General features: G+C 38.9%; 1 protein-coding gene across 3 annotated transcripts in view; it reads right to left on the reverse strand.

Annotated features, from left to right (window-relative positions):
• gpat2 (glycerol-3-phosphate acyltransferase 2, mitochondrial) overlaps window positions 1-15,676 on the reverse strand; it is a 129,869-nt gene that overhangs the window by 94,394 nt on the left and 19,799 nt on the right. For all 3 annotated transcript variants that reach the window (XM_083554135.1, XM_083554136.1, XM_083554134.1), the window contains exon 2: window positions 13,529-13,608. The gene's annotated coding sequence lies outside the window, so the exon portion shown is untranslated. The remainder of the gene's footprint in view (window positions 1-13,528; window positions 13,609-15,676) is intronic.

The raw sequence follows: 15,676 nt of genomic DNA on the forward strand, positions 1-15,676 counted from the left end.
CCTAAAGAAGCACAAATCCCCACAATTACACTACAAAAAAAAGAGGGGAATGGATACGGGCTTTTCTCTGGCCGATGCTTGGACATGCCGATAATATGATGGCGATTTTATTGGCTGATTCAAACCCCGCCTTATACTACAATGTTTGCTGAAATGTAAGGAGCTCTCACTTTTGATAGATGGATGGCTGGACAGACAGATAAATTAAGAGACAGACAGTAGACAGGCAGGAAACCAGACAGACAGACAGACAGATAGGCAGTAATAAAGCCAGCCAGCCAGACAGAAGAATACAGTAGATAGACAGATTTTCAGACAGACAGACGGATCTCACATGGATATTGAGAAATCCGAATATAAAATGCATTTTTACGTTAAACAGTTAATAAGATTTGTTTCCGAAAACTGCTTAAATTAAACATTTATCAAAAATGTAAACAATCTCAAAATGTAGACTTCCCAGAAGAGTGGAGGATATTAGAAGTTCAAATGGGGACGAAATGCTCAAATGGGGACTTGGATGTTTATAAAGCACATACGAATGTTCTGCTCGGGTGACCACAAAGGTTTGTGCATACAGTGTAAAAGAAAATCTGTACCAGCTGAGAGTGTAGAAATAAAACACTAAGGTACAGTAAGCAGTTATGAGCAACTAATTTTCAGGTGGATAACAAGTAACTCAATGTTCTTTCCAGCTGAAGTGTCAGCAACATTTATTGGAAAGCTTTATAAACGAAAGAATGCCACTCAAGTATTTTGACCGAGTTCTGGGTGCAAATGAATGAATGTCATATAGCGTCCAAAGAAAGTTTTTGGTTACAGATGGTCCCAGAGTTACGATGGTTCGACTTACGATTTTTCGATCTTGCGATGACTAAACCGATACGACAATATTGTAAAAAATATTAAACATTTTGCTAGGGGTGGGAGAAAAAAAATCGATTCACCAAACTATCGCGATTCTTTTTAAAACGATTTTGAGATCGATTTGCTTACCTCAGAATCGATATATATATTTAATTATTTTACTTTTCCAGAGAGGTGGTGGGAAGACGTTACTGCTTTTATTCCAACAGAGGGCCAAACTTTATAGTTTTATAGTTATTTTCATTTGGAGGTGAATATGAGGGAAGACGAAAAAAAAAAAACTCAATTATATATTTAATCGTGTGAAGCCGTTTTGGAATCAGCGAAACTAAAAGCCGATAAAGAGCACAGATTCCTGATTGTGTTCTCGTTACGCTCTTAGAGCTGGAGAATAAGACTGATGATGCTGCTGCTTATTACTGCTGAGATTATTCCCCCTCGTGCCACGCGTGGTTAAGCCAGCTTGTGGAAAGTGAGCCAGCTTGCAGCGCTAAAGTATCTCCACATTTACACCACGTGGATTTGTTTTCACACGTCATGTCTCCACCTGGTTCTTGATTTTTGTGCGTCTATGCATTTACAGGGGTCTCGCTCCTGCAAAGTATTTTGGGCCGGATCTCTGCCGAAAAACAGTCTTGCGATTGGTGATAATTTGCGACGATGTAATTGGGTTAAAAATCCCTTTAAACAAAGTATTTGCCTTCAAATGTACTTAAGTATCCAAAGTACTATGATTTATTACGGCTATAATGATCCTATTATCATTTTTATCACAAGACTTACTTAAAAAAAAAATTGCCAATAAGACCACACGTGTAGTGACGAGATTGAGTTTCCTCATCATTTATTCCTCTCTAAATTTTCTGTTGTACTGATGCTGAAAAAAGTAAGAGATTTGACTTTGAAATGTAGTGAAGTTAAAGGAAGTCTTCAGGAAAGTACAGATTTGTGAAAAAGCTACTTGATTACAGTAGCGATTTACGGTACGTCTTTGTCTCATGTTTGCTCATCAACTAATGTTTGTTTCAATAAACAAATCAATAAAATGCTACTTTTTTTTTCTCGTTCACTGTTGCCTGGACTCGTGTTACATGACCGCTGTTATGGAAAATACTGGACTGATTTAGCAAACAAATAAAAAATTTCGAGAACAAAACAGCTGATTAGAATTCTATATATCGGAGACCAGATGAATGGCATCTACGTGTCTAGGAGGTAATTAAAATGCTAATATTTGCTAAGAAAACTTGTCGTCTCAAACGTGCACAGTACGGCTTAGTAATTACAAATTCTGAGCATGTTAAAAACTGTTCCCCGGGAACGAGAGGGAAAAAGGGAGACAAATCATAAAATAGAGGATTGGATCCAACCTTAACCCTAACCATCTCTAAAGGATTTTTTTTATTCAACCTGTAATGATTTGATTACTTATAATAATTCTAATAACTGTGGAGAACAACTTGTAAAATGTGTGTTATATAATGTATATCATTTTGTCTGCTGTTGTGCTGCTGTGTATAAATACAGTTGTATTAAAATCATTATGATTCAGCCATTGTGTGTTTCAGGACTCTTTACACGCTGATGATGATACGCACTGTCTTTTTTCCCCCGCCGTTATAAAGATGTGGCGCATTGTGCGTGTACCTTTTCTGAAATCATTGACTCATCTCGAACCTCCAGTAGCGCAGACATCACGACGATGTTAAGCCGAAAAACTTGAAAAGGAATTAAAAGTGGTGTGACGTGCAGGGCGGCCATTATATTTCATAACGGCGCTCAGGACTCAGGAAACTCAGGGGAAAAAAAGAGAGAAAGACAAGGTCGAAGCTAATCGAAAAAAAAAAAAAAACAAAGAATACGCCTACGTGCTCTCGCCTTCCGGTACACATGCGCCATGTTGGCTTCGTGTGATTACTTACCAGGTGATGGAACAAAAGTGGAACGGTCAAGAGCAGAGACAGGAAATGGGCCCACTGGATTCAGTGCCTGAAATAAATCCCGCAGGTGAATCTGATCCAGAGAGACAGTGGTGTTCTAATCTCAGGGAAGAGTTTAAAGCTTTTAAACGTATCAGTATATATCTGTACTGAAACGCTTTCTCAGCCAGAAGAGGGGAAAATAAGATCAGAGTCAGGTCTTGGCTGGTGTAATTTACACGTTGTGGCCTTTAATCCCGGGAGACAAGACCAGCGAACCAGACATTCTTTAGAAGCCATGGACAGGATGCAGGCTTAAAAATCGAACAACAAATGAAAATGTACTACAAGAGAATCAAGTGAAAACCATACTTTTTTTTAAATAATTTTTTTAATCTTGTTTTTATTATTATTCTTTATTTATGATTGTATTGTCAAATATTTGAAAACATTTCTTTATTTTTTATTTAATATTTAAAATGGGTTTATTTGTATTATTTAATATGCAAACATTTATATTTTATTAATTTATTTTAAAATATCGAATTTTATTATTTAAAATGCAAAAAAACATTTTATTCTTTTTATTGCATATTTAAAAAATGGTTTATTTGTATTTGTAATTTTAATATTATTACATTTTGTCAAAATATTTTACTTCAATTAGTTAATATTTAAAAAATATTTAATTTAAATTAGTGAATTTTTTAAATGTTTTGTATTTTTTATGATTTAATATTTTGAAATATTTAATTTTAATTATTTACTATTGAAAAATATTTGATTCATATTATTGGAAATGTAAGTTTATTTGTATTTATTTATATTTTTTAATATTTTATTTTCAATTATATATAGATTGGATTTTAATTCTTTGTTGAATATTCGATTTTAATTGTTTAATATTTAAACATTTCATTTGAATTATTGAATATAAAAAAAAATTAAAATCACAGTTAAATGAGTTTTTGTTTGAAAAAAATTATTAAAATGTTAATTTATTTTACTCCTACAGAAGTTACACAGCACCACAATTACTGAATCATGCTTATTTGTTTTTGCTTTGGAGATTCAATGGCCTTCAATCCACAGAGACTCTGCAGCTCACACATAAAAGGTACAAACTTTAGTGATTTATTTCAGCAGCGAATCTCGTACTCACAAAATCATGTACAATACAATAGAAATTCCAATTTTTTCCCCAGAAAGTCCCTTTTTTCTGTAATCCGTTTTATATTGCTTTTAGTCGTAGTGCTAGTTTTTTGAGCTCTGGGGGAAAAGTTTAATAAAAAAGTATATAATATTCAAACTTCTTTGGTTTGTTTTTAGCAGTCAGGGAGCTCTTAAAACTTCTAAATACATTTTCTGTATACATATTGCTAAAATGTTTGACTCCATGTGAAGGTGACACCAAGTTTCAATCTGCAATTAATCATAAGCAAATTTTGTATATTATTTTATTGGATTAAACTTGCATTATTTAAGAAGTCTCAGAGGGAAGTGATTATAGTAACAGCTGTGTAATTAATATGAAAAAAATCCAACTGAGGTCTGCGTGAATTGCGTTCATTCGCTTTCTATTTAAAAACAAAAAGTCAATTATGGCGTAGGTTTTTTGGAATTATGTTGAAAGCAGAAAACTGACATTTCTTTTTGTTTCTGAGCCACACACAAAAAAAAAGGCAGAAAATTTACAGATTTTCTATATTAATTTTATCTCACACACACAGTGTAGAAATTACACTCTCACAATACAGTGATCAGTGCTCTTAAGTGTACAACATTCCCAATCTAACAGCCCAATTCTTAAGCTGGAAGTCAAAGGAAATTTCATTGGTGCTCTGCTGCTGTTTGAGCAAATGATGATAGAAACTGGAACATATTCAGAGATCGCAAAACAATCTAGTGGAACGTTGTGTGCAATTATTCTGCATTTATATTCACCACGCACTCATCCAGAGCGACTTACAATTATCTCATTCATACAACTGAGCAGTTTCAGGTAAAGAGCCTTCAGGGATTCTGCAGGTTTCACCAAGCCAAATTATGACTTAAGATCTTTTTAAGACTACTAAAGATAAACGCACACACAGATACGTGGTTAGCAACTGGCCTAAACAGAGACCAAAATACTTTTATTTTCCAACTAAAAACTTGCACATCCCCATTACTGAGAAATTATTTCTGCTTTGGTAGGAATAACCGAAAGCTGATTGGCTGTTGGTCTCATTTGTAGTCGTAATACAGCGAATAATATTTGGACTCACAAAAGAACCTACAACACCACAAAAACAAACAAACATTCTAAAGTGCTGCGGAAGCATTTTAATTAGCATCAGAAAATAAATGTAAAAATAATTTAAGACCTAAAACAGCGAATTGAAGACTTTTTAAGGCCCTGTGGAAACCGTGGACTTGCTCCGTGTCAACTTGGTGGTCGTGGGATTTGATCTCACGACCTTCAGATTAGAAGTCGAACATCGTAATCCACTGAGCCACCACTTCCCTGACTGCATTACACTGTAAGAAAAGGAAATGCGTAGGACTCCCATTTCCTGTCCCTGTCTCTTTGAAAAGCATGTAGTGATTCATATGAACTTCTCAGATCAAAGGCACAATGTTGGATGAAGCCACTGATTGAGATCACATTTGATCAGCTGTTTAATATCCAGAATTTTCAAGAGAACCTCAAAACTTATTACTGAAAGTCAAACAAATGAGAGGGAAAGAAACTATAAAATGAAAATAGTTTTTTTGGTTTTCAATTTCAGGGCTGCGTTCGTTAGATGAAAATCTTCGAGGCTAAGCTGAAGGTTTCTGATTTGAGCTGCGCTCGGTCGATGCCAGGATGAATAAACTATGCTGAAGTGTGTGTTTGCATGAAACTGTCAATCAGCACAGGTCGATTCTTAACCCTACAACAGAAGCTCGTTAGAGAAGATTTACTCCTTCATTAAATGGCTGTAATGGACGTTACATTAGAGTGTAGTAGGAGAAACACCATGACGGCTGGAGAGTCTTTCATGTAAAACCTACAGGACGGATTGGTGCTGTTTACAATATTATAATTAATGATGATCAGGCCGTTATCTGAAGCATCGTTTATAACTTACCTCATGTCTCTAAGATTGTTAATAATCATTATTAAACAACTATTTTTCTTAACTCATAGTCTCTGAGCATCTAAACGATGCAGAGGTTGTGATCAGATATTTTGCTATTCATTGCGCACCTTGGGCATTCCAGGTGAAAGTTATAACAATACTCCTTTTTACAGCAGCGCCCCCTACCCCCTCTATTCAGGAAGCAGGTGAGGTTTAATCAATATTTTCTGAACTCTTAATATACCGAGTCCTTGCTTTTAAGCTAAATTTAACTACATTTCTCAACATTATCTCAATAATATGATGCTGGTTCTGAAATATGGACCTCATAACCATTAGGAACCTGTTAATGAGTCTGAATAGATTATACATACACTTGTATGGACAAAACTACTGGGGACACCTGACTGTTCCAGCCATATTAGTTAAAGGTACATATCTGGATGTGCAGGGTGAAATTTTCTCTTCACTTGAACTAGCAGATCCAAACCTGTTCCAGCATGACACAAAGTGAAGATCTGCTTCACATGGGGTTGAAGTGGAAGATCTCTGGTAGTGGAGATTTGAATTTAACCCTATTAAACAGGAATGAATGTGAACACTGACTGCACCCCAGGCCTTCTTACCTCACCGACATCACTTTACTAACACCCATGTGTCTAAAGGAGCACAAATTCCCACAACATCTAGCACAGTGGTTCTTAACCTTGTTGGAGGTACTGACCCCCCCACCAGTTTCATATGCGCATCCACCGAACCCTTCTTAAGCCGGGGCGTCATCACGAATCATATGAGTAGGGTGTGTGTCGTGACCTCCGCCGAACCCCTGAGACTGACTCACCGAACCCCTGGGGTTCAATCGAACCCAGGTTAAGAACCACTGATCTAGCAGAACATCTTCCCAGAAGAGTGGAGCTTATTATATTCAGAGGTTGTTGGTCAATTAAATTCATTTTTATTTCTTTAACAATGGATATTGTCTTAAAGCAGCTGTACAGAGATAAATCAGTTGTATAAAGTTTGTTACTTATTACATTAATATCATTCTATTAATAGATCAGTGTGTTTAGAGTCACATTTGAGTCTTTTGAGTGGATTATTCAAAATTCTTGTGCCAAAAATGATCATAGGAACATTATAGCCGTAATAAATCGTAGTACTTTTGATATATTTAAAAGCAAATATTTTTGTAAAGGAAACTTTTACTGGAGTAATATTTTAACACCACTTAATGACTCGGGCGGCCGATTGAAGCAGAAAACAGCAGCCTGAAATTCAAGTTGGATGACTTGGAGAAGCGTTCATGGGGGTAAAAACCTGAGGATCACTGGAATACCAGAGGGATTGAAGAGTCAAAGTCCGGTTGTTTTCACAATTTTGTAGGTTACCAAATTTGGTAGCGATGGCGCCTTTGAGAGGCTTCTGGAAATTGCGTCCACGACCAAATTGGTTCCTCAAACTTATTGTTCTGGTGTCGTGAAGAAACCTTCGGTCCTATAGAAGATCTGTCCTTGTATCAAGTGTTTTTGCTGCTATAATAAAAGATCAGGGTGATTCCTGAAATGACTAATACACATATCTACGTCGGGGAATAATTTTCCACCCTTTAAACAGCCGCACCTCAATTTGCCGTCCTCTCCGGTCCTGCTGAGGCATGAGATTATCGATCTATTCATTTACTAACAGCCCAGACGGTGTGCTGCAGGTGAGGCGAGATTCGTTCATCACAGCATTAATTCGCTGTACGGGTAAAACCGCGCTCCGTAGTTCACGGAAAAACGTGCGCTGCTCTTTCTTGGCTTGGATTAGAAGAAAAAAAAACAATTCAATAAAATCATCCCTATTTCAGGTAACACAGAGCCGCTTGCGTTCACCAAGACATTTATTAAGATAAGATTTCTCGCCCGGCACAGAACCGAGTAAAGGTTACGGGAGGACATCGGAAAAAAGGAACAAAGAAATAAAAACGATCTATTACCGCCAGAGCATTTGTATTCCCCCATGAATCACCTTCATGTTATCGGAGTTCAATACGCTCAAATTTTTTCCTTAATATTACCGCTGCTTTCAAAGTCACCATTACAAAAAAAAAAAAAAGCTACTTATTTGAAGTTCAAAAGGTTCAAAACAGATCATGACACCTAAGCATGAGAATTTGATGTACCTTTTGAACATCCCGTTCCACATTTACTCCCAATCTGCTGTTATAATAACAATCTCCACTCTTCTGGGAAGATGTTCCACTAGATTCACGTTCAATCACGTTAAATAGGGTTGAGTTCAGAGCTCTATAGCTGGAGATCTTCCACTCAGAAACACTTAATCTTCATGGAGTCGGCTTTGTGCACAGGGGCATCGTCATGATGGTTTTCTGGATCAAGTGAAGGGAAACTTGTATGCTTTTGCAATGCAACTGAGTGACTCTGTGGTGGCAGTTTGGTGGAACCCACGGCGTGTCGCAATCATTTTGCATAACGTAGCTTTCTAGAAAAGGGCTCCAGGACCCTTCGTACCAATAAAAAAAGGAAAGAAATGGAAAAGTAAAAATCCTCTCCGTCTATCGTCCATTATCGGCGCCGGTGTAGAAATTACTGTGGGGGTACTGAGTGACGTTTCTTCCATTTAAAACGTCAAATCTGCCAAAAAAATAAATACATTTTATTACCAATTGCTTCTTTTTGGAATAAAAATTTTCCAAGAGTGAAAAATAGGCTTGATTGCGCACTGCGTGTGTAATGAAACCCTTCACTGCGAATGACTCATCTGACAAGTCTCGACTCGCGGAATGTTCATTAGCATACGCGAGCGCTAGCCGGCGTCGTGCTGATAACGAAGCGAAAGTTTCAGCAAAAGTATCTAATTAAGACAAACGTGGTGATGGATCATCTCTGAGAACCCGATCGCTGATAACGATCTGAAGACTACCGATTCAAAAACTCGAGTGTTCGGAGCCGATGATGGAATCGCTGGGATCATCGTAGCTGTGGAAGAGTGAAGTAGACACAAGGAGATGATTGGGACAAGGTAGAGAGATGTGAAGAAACGAGAGCAAACGTCCCGCCAATCCGCTTAGGAAATTGAGCTTCGATGAAGGTCGCAATGCAAATCCTCTCCTTTTACTCCTTACACTATATAACGTGTATCTGTGTACTATATAACAGACATCATAAAGCTGATTATCTCCAGTATCTCCAGACATCACAATGCAAATTAACTCCAGTATCTCCAGATATCATGAAGTCCAGTATCTTGATGAACTCCAGCATCTTCAGACATCATAATGCTGAAGTGCTCCAGTATCTCCAGACATCATAAAGCTGATGAACTACAGTATCTCCAGACATCTGGAACTGCTAAGGAATTCCAGTAAGAACTCCAGTATCTCCAGACACCATAAAGCTGAGGAATTATAGAAACTCCAGACATCATAAAGCTGATGAACTACAGTATCTCCAGCATCAGAAAGCTGATGAGCTCTAAGATTTGACATGATGATGAAGGATGTGTCCCATCACAGTTAAAGACAGTTTTTTACATTTACCAGAAGTTTTTACATTTATTTAACAGAAGTGCGTGTCCAGAGCGCCGTACAAAAGTGCTTTGAGTCTCTAGTAATGAATAAATCAACACTGGCACGCCAGATTACAAACGTAATATAAATCAGACTACAACTTTAAAAGTGCTAATTTAAGTGTTTCAGGAAGATGAAGGTCTTGAAACGCTTAAAGATTCCGCTGTTTGGACATCTAGTGGAAGTTAAATCCACCACCTCGGTGCCAGAACATAGAAGAGCCTTAAAGTATACTTATCTCTCATTCTGAGAGAAGGTGGTACCAGTCAAGCAGTGCTGGAGGATCTCAGACAGTGTGGTGGGGTGCGAGATGTGATGAGGTCTCTGAGGTTAAGAAGGTGCTGGTCGATTTTGGCCTTGGAAAAAGCATCAGTGTTTTGAATCTGATACGTGCAGCTACTGGAAGCCAGTGAGGGGAGCGGCAGTGGGGTGGTGTGGGAGAACTTGGGCAGATTGAACACAAGTCGCGCAGCTGCGTTTTGGAGAATTTGCAGTGGACGAATAGCGTTCAGAGGTCAAGCTTTGGCTTTTAAAGATTTGGCTGGACATGGATTTGTTGTCAGAAAATAAACACATGCATACGGTGGTTTTCATGTGTTTCCCACTGCCCCTAGTGGTCGGAGAGGCTAAAAGAAAAACGTATAGCTGTGTATGAAGTTAAAATACTGCATCGTCCTGCAACAGAGTCTGCGTTATGCAACAGCACACGGTGAGGCAGCTGAAAATCCGGCACCCTCTCGACTTTTAAGTACCGTGTTTTACGTCAGTGATAGCGAGATCGAGGTGCGTGTGTATGTGTGTATGTGTGTGTGTGTGTGTGTGTGTGTGTGTGTGTGTGTGTGTGTGTCAGTCAAACTGGCCTGACGAGCCACTCTGACATTCTGACAAGCGGTTATCAGTCTGAAAAACATCCACACTGACCTTGGAAAATGAAAAGACGTTTCATTGCATCATGGTTTCATTAGCGATATCCGGACGCTCTGAGCTCGTTGTTAATCATCCGCACTCGTTTTATTATTTTTTTTTTACTTGGGATTTTCACAAGCTTTTTACAGCCGCTAACGGAAGCCGATGAAGAATATGGAACTATACACTGTGTTCTTAATATTAAATCTAGTCGTGTTGCATGTAAATACTGTTCACTTACAGGCACCAACAAACTCTTTGTCCACAGGAAACGCAAACATCTGTTCTTCCTCCATCTCTCTCATCCTTCCATCATCTTTTATGTATCTTTCTCTCTCTCTATCTTTCATTGGCTGGGTTTTCCTGAGTCTCTCCTGAAAGAAATTCAGAGAATTTCCAAGACTGGAAACTTTCCACAAGAATTAACGGGAATTAATGGGAATCAACTGGGAATTTACAAAATTGCAGCTTAGCAAATAACAGGGAACTTAAATGCAGGTGAATTTAGTTTATCTTGCAGGATAATTTTGGTTAAAACAACCAGATTGAGTGCAATTTCAGTTGAATTTCTGCGTGTTCTATGTTTAAAACCCGTGAACTATTGTGCAACAAAAATCAAAGTAAAAAAATTCCTTTTTTTTTTTTATCTGTATTAGTTTGCATGCATGTCAGCTTACAAACACAGCGTTTAAATTTATGTTCGTATATGATACAGTTTATATAAAGTTCTTTCTAATAAATTCCTATAAATTTCCAGAAACTCCTGCAAGTTTCCAACTTGAAATATTTACAAAATTCCCCAGATGGAGTTCTTATTTAAAGTTTCTGGAAAGCTTGCAACCGTATCTGTGCCTCTCTGAGCCAGGCTGACACTCTCTCTCTCTCTCTCTCTCTCTCTCTCTCTCTCTCTCTCTCTCTCTCCTCTCTCCTCTCTCCTCTCTCCTCTCTCCTCTCTCCTCTCTCCTCTCCCCCCAGTCTTAGTCTGTCTCCCTTTTTCTCTTAATCTGTCACTCACAGCCGTGAGTCTTTTAGTGTTAATCTCCGTCAATCTATCTCTCTCTCGCTCTCTCTCTCTCTCTCTCTCTCTCTTTCCTTTTCTGTCTACAGGTCACTTGTTCTGCTTTAGTTCTTTTTCCATCTCCCTGTCTTCTTCACTGTCTCCTTAATTCTAAGTCTCTTCCCAGCAAATACAAGGTCAGGTGTCCACAAACTTTTGGACACACCGTTCCATTAATCTCCCGAAAATTTATTCAGAATTAATTCAGAGGCAAAATCTGTATAGTGACAACACACACACACACATCAAAAAGGAAATAAGTGAAGCAGATTGAGTGAAGAATGGCTTCTGGAGAATGAGAGTCTGGGGGTGTGTTTGTTTGAAGAATTTAAACTGATGATGTGATAATGAAATTTTCTGTAGCGGATCCGATTGTTGGTCGTGTCTGCGCACACAATTCAGATAAGCACGGGAGAAGAGAAGAGAGAGAGAGAGAGAGAGAGAGAGAGAGAGAGAGAGAGAGAGAGAGAGAGAGAGAGAGAGAGAGAGAGAGAGAGAGAGAGAGAGAGAGAGAGAGAGAGAGAGAGAGAGAGAGAGAGAGAGAGAGAGAGTAGATGCACACCGGCATGCTTTTTGTCACAGGACTGGCTTTGAATTGATGAAACCCGTCTCTGTCTGTCTATCGCTCCATCTGTATGTCTGTCGCTTGTTCGTGACTAATCCATCCACTGATTACACTTCAAAGAGCCAAGAGTAGCGCAAGAGTAGGAATAAATCAAATCAAATCAAATCAAATGAAAGCACATTAAGGAAAAATCCACAGGGGGAAAAAAAGGACAGTTATTTATCAGTGTACGAATTTCGCCCGTCAGGGGGGGTGTGACGTGGCATCACTGTTTGATTCTTCACTATCATCATCATCGTCAAACCACTAACTGCACGAGTTTCTTAGTGAAAAGGAAATGAAGCGCATGACAAAGTTCGAGATAAATATGCAGAAAGACAGGAAACGTTCGACAATTAAATACGACCCAAAGTTTGTGGACACCTGAACCTGATCAGGAGACTCAAGACCTTTTACTCCAACCAATATCTAGAAATAGAGCTTAATGAGCATGGGTGCTTACTTAGGGTTTGGTTTGGATGAGGTAAGAGCTATAAAAAAATTTAAAATTAGCCGGACATCTGGACATACAGAGCGCTCGTCCGTGATTGGATGAACCTCCTGTCAGTCATTTTGTAGATGGGCCAATCTAGATCCTGAAGGTGGAGCTTTCTGAACATGGGTGCTACAATTATTAGATTAAATCATATATTATATTAATGTTTTTCAAATTAACACTGGAAAGTGCAAAATGAAATGAATATATAAATTATTATGTTTATATTATAAATAATAAACGGAATATAGCGCTCTCCGTGCAGCGTGCGGTGTCGCGTGTAAGAAACTAACAGCACTTGGCTTCAGCGATTCGCCTCTAGAGGCCGCTCTTGTTATGACAGCGGAAAACGCCTGAATAACTATCGGGATGGATTTTTGCAGATGGTTTGTGGCAGTCAGCTATTGGTGCCGCTCGGCAAAACCGATAAATCGGTTGGATCGATGGAATTCAGGTCAGAGCTCAAAAATTAAATAAAAAAAATAAAAGTGTATGAAGTGGCTTTATCATGTGGTATACGCACAACAAGAGAGCTTGTTCGTGATTGGTCGAGCCTCCTGTCGGTCATTTAAGTTTATTTTTTTCATTCAACGATATAGAAGAATAAAAAAGGTGTTCAATATTGCTGAGATCAAAGCTCTATAGTGGGCTACTCAAAGAGAATCTTCATGGCCGTTCAAAGCCGTCCAATACGAATGTGTGCCTCCAAGTTTGCTAAAAAAAAAAAAAACACACACATGGCTAGAAAAGGCAGGTGTCCTAATACATTTGACCTCACGGTTCTATCAAATGGCAGTAAAGTGTCTCGATGCACGTGATTAGAACCTGAATAGACCTGCTCATGCATCCCGCTCATGCATCCCACACACACACACACACACACACACACGTGACACGGATTATTTATCGGACAGCAGTAAAAGTGTTCGACCCGTTAGGGACGATTGAGAGGTATGGAGCGGCTAAAGGTTGCGAGTTCAATGGTTCGCGTGTGAATGCGTTACCTTCAGCGGCGCAGCTTTTCTGCGGGTGATTGATGCGTCCTGGTGTGCGACGGGACTCTCAAACGCTTTCTCTCGTGCGTCTGAAAGATGGAAGAAAAGATGCTGTGAGAGACGCAAACAAGCGAGTGAAAGACGGCACACGTCGCGCTTCGACAGCGTTCGTCTGCAGCGTTAGTTACAGGAGCCGTGACGATTATTCTTTTATTTTAGTTGAAAAATTACTTCGCTTTAAAAAAAAAAAAAAGTGATTATTTTTTTCCCCTCTCTTTTTTTTTAGGATTTAAAATTTGCATTATTTGTTGCATCAGATTTTAAAAGGCTCATTAAAAAAATTAAATAAAATCAGACTACTGTTTCACCAGAACCTTTCCATTACCAAGCACACTACATCAGCAAAACTATTGGGACACACAGCAGATTCCTCATGGACAATGATTTATAGAGCCGCACATAAATAACTGAATACCTAGAACGCTCGGGTCAGAGGTTTGTGGACGCCAGAGCATTTGTGCATTTTGAACATCCCCATTCCACTTCGAATCCCCATTCACTGTTCTAATCAAAACCCTGGAGCTCTATAGCAAGAGATCTTTCAGGAACAGGTTTGGATAAAGCGAAGGGGAAAATTTCCAAAAGACGTCCAATACAATTGTGTGCCTACACATTTGTGGTAACAGTGTGGAGAAATAGCAGGTGTCCCAATACTTTTGCTGTTTAAGAAAAAAAATTTTTTTTTTTTTTTTTTTTTTTTAGAGAGCTTGTTTGTGTTTGGATGAGCCTCCTGTCAGTTTTGGGGCCACTACAGATCCAGGGGGCGGAGCTTGATAAACTTGGGTGCTTTTGGGGGAATTTGGCTCAGTGATATTTACTTACATCGTCTCATTAACACTAATGAGTAGCTGTGGGGTGAAGAGAGAGAGAGAGAGAGAGAGAGAGAGAGAGAGAGAGAGAGAGCGAGAGAGAGAGAGAGAGAGAGAGAAAGATGCTGTCTGAGGAAATAAGCGACCGATTGTGTTGTTAATTTCCAAAAGGGGGCGCTTTATTTCTCTTACACCACAATGCCTGTGCCATATTTATTATTTATAATTTTGTATCTGTTTATAGTTACAGCCTGAAAATACCTCCTGCTCACGCGACGCCCCCCCGAGGAAACCGGGACGCGTTTAAACATTACGCCGGATCGCGTCCTCGTTTACCGACACGCCTGATCCGGTTCACCGCGTCACCTCCTTATTGTTTTTTTACGCCGCTTGTCCGTCATGGAAAAAAGATGAAAGGAGCAGAACGGGTTTTTGAAGTCCTATTATGTGCGAAGACAAATGCTCGGGGTTGCGGCGGTCGCGTGATGTACAAGGCAGAACATTGATCAGGACGGCAAACACTGATAGATGGACGTGCACACAGATATAATATATAAAATAAAATAATAATAATAATAATAATAGGGGGCATCTGTTTCTTGCATTACGGACTACACACACACACACGTAGCTGTAAGAACTGAAAACGTGACGCTAATGATAAACGCATGTTATAAATCCCCTGTGTATAGCATTAGGTCTGTATCTATCCTCATACGCAAAAGTTTTTCTACACACACACACACACACACACACACACACACACACACACACACACATGCAGAGATAAAACCCAAAATAAGGTTTTTGCATTGAAGCTCGACGTGCTATTTCACAGTGCAGCATTAAACAAATGAAGAGTTGAGTACAAGTCTGTAACACACACACACACACACACACACACAGTGGCATTACTACCACAAACTGTAAAAGATATCCGCTGCTAATTAGATACACAGCACTGTGGAACAGTTGTGTTTAATATTCATAATGAGCTCTGATTCTTCTTAAATTCTTCGAGACACAAGCAGCAGATGAAATAGCAGGAAAACCTACATTATTTGAGCAAAAGTATTGGGACACTCAGCACCGTTTCTAGGCATTTACAAATGAATTTTATTGGGCCTAAGGCGCAACCTGGAGGGTTTGGAGGGGGCGCCAGTGAGCAACCCCCTGCCCCGCCATCCTCAAAGTTTAATATACAGTACATGTTCAAATACTTAAATTCAAGCAATTTTGTAATGATTCTTAAATGCGTTTAACCTTTTTGTATGGAAAGTTGCGCATG

This window comes from Silurus aristotelis, assembly GCF_946808225.1.
Source record: "Silurus aristotelis genome assembly, chromosome: 11".
Lineage (NCBI taxonomy): Eukaryota > Metazoa > Chordata > Actinopteri > Siluriformes > Siluridae > Silurus > Silurus aristotelis.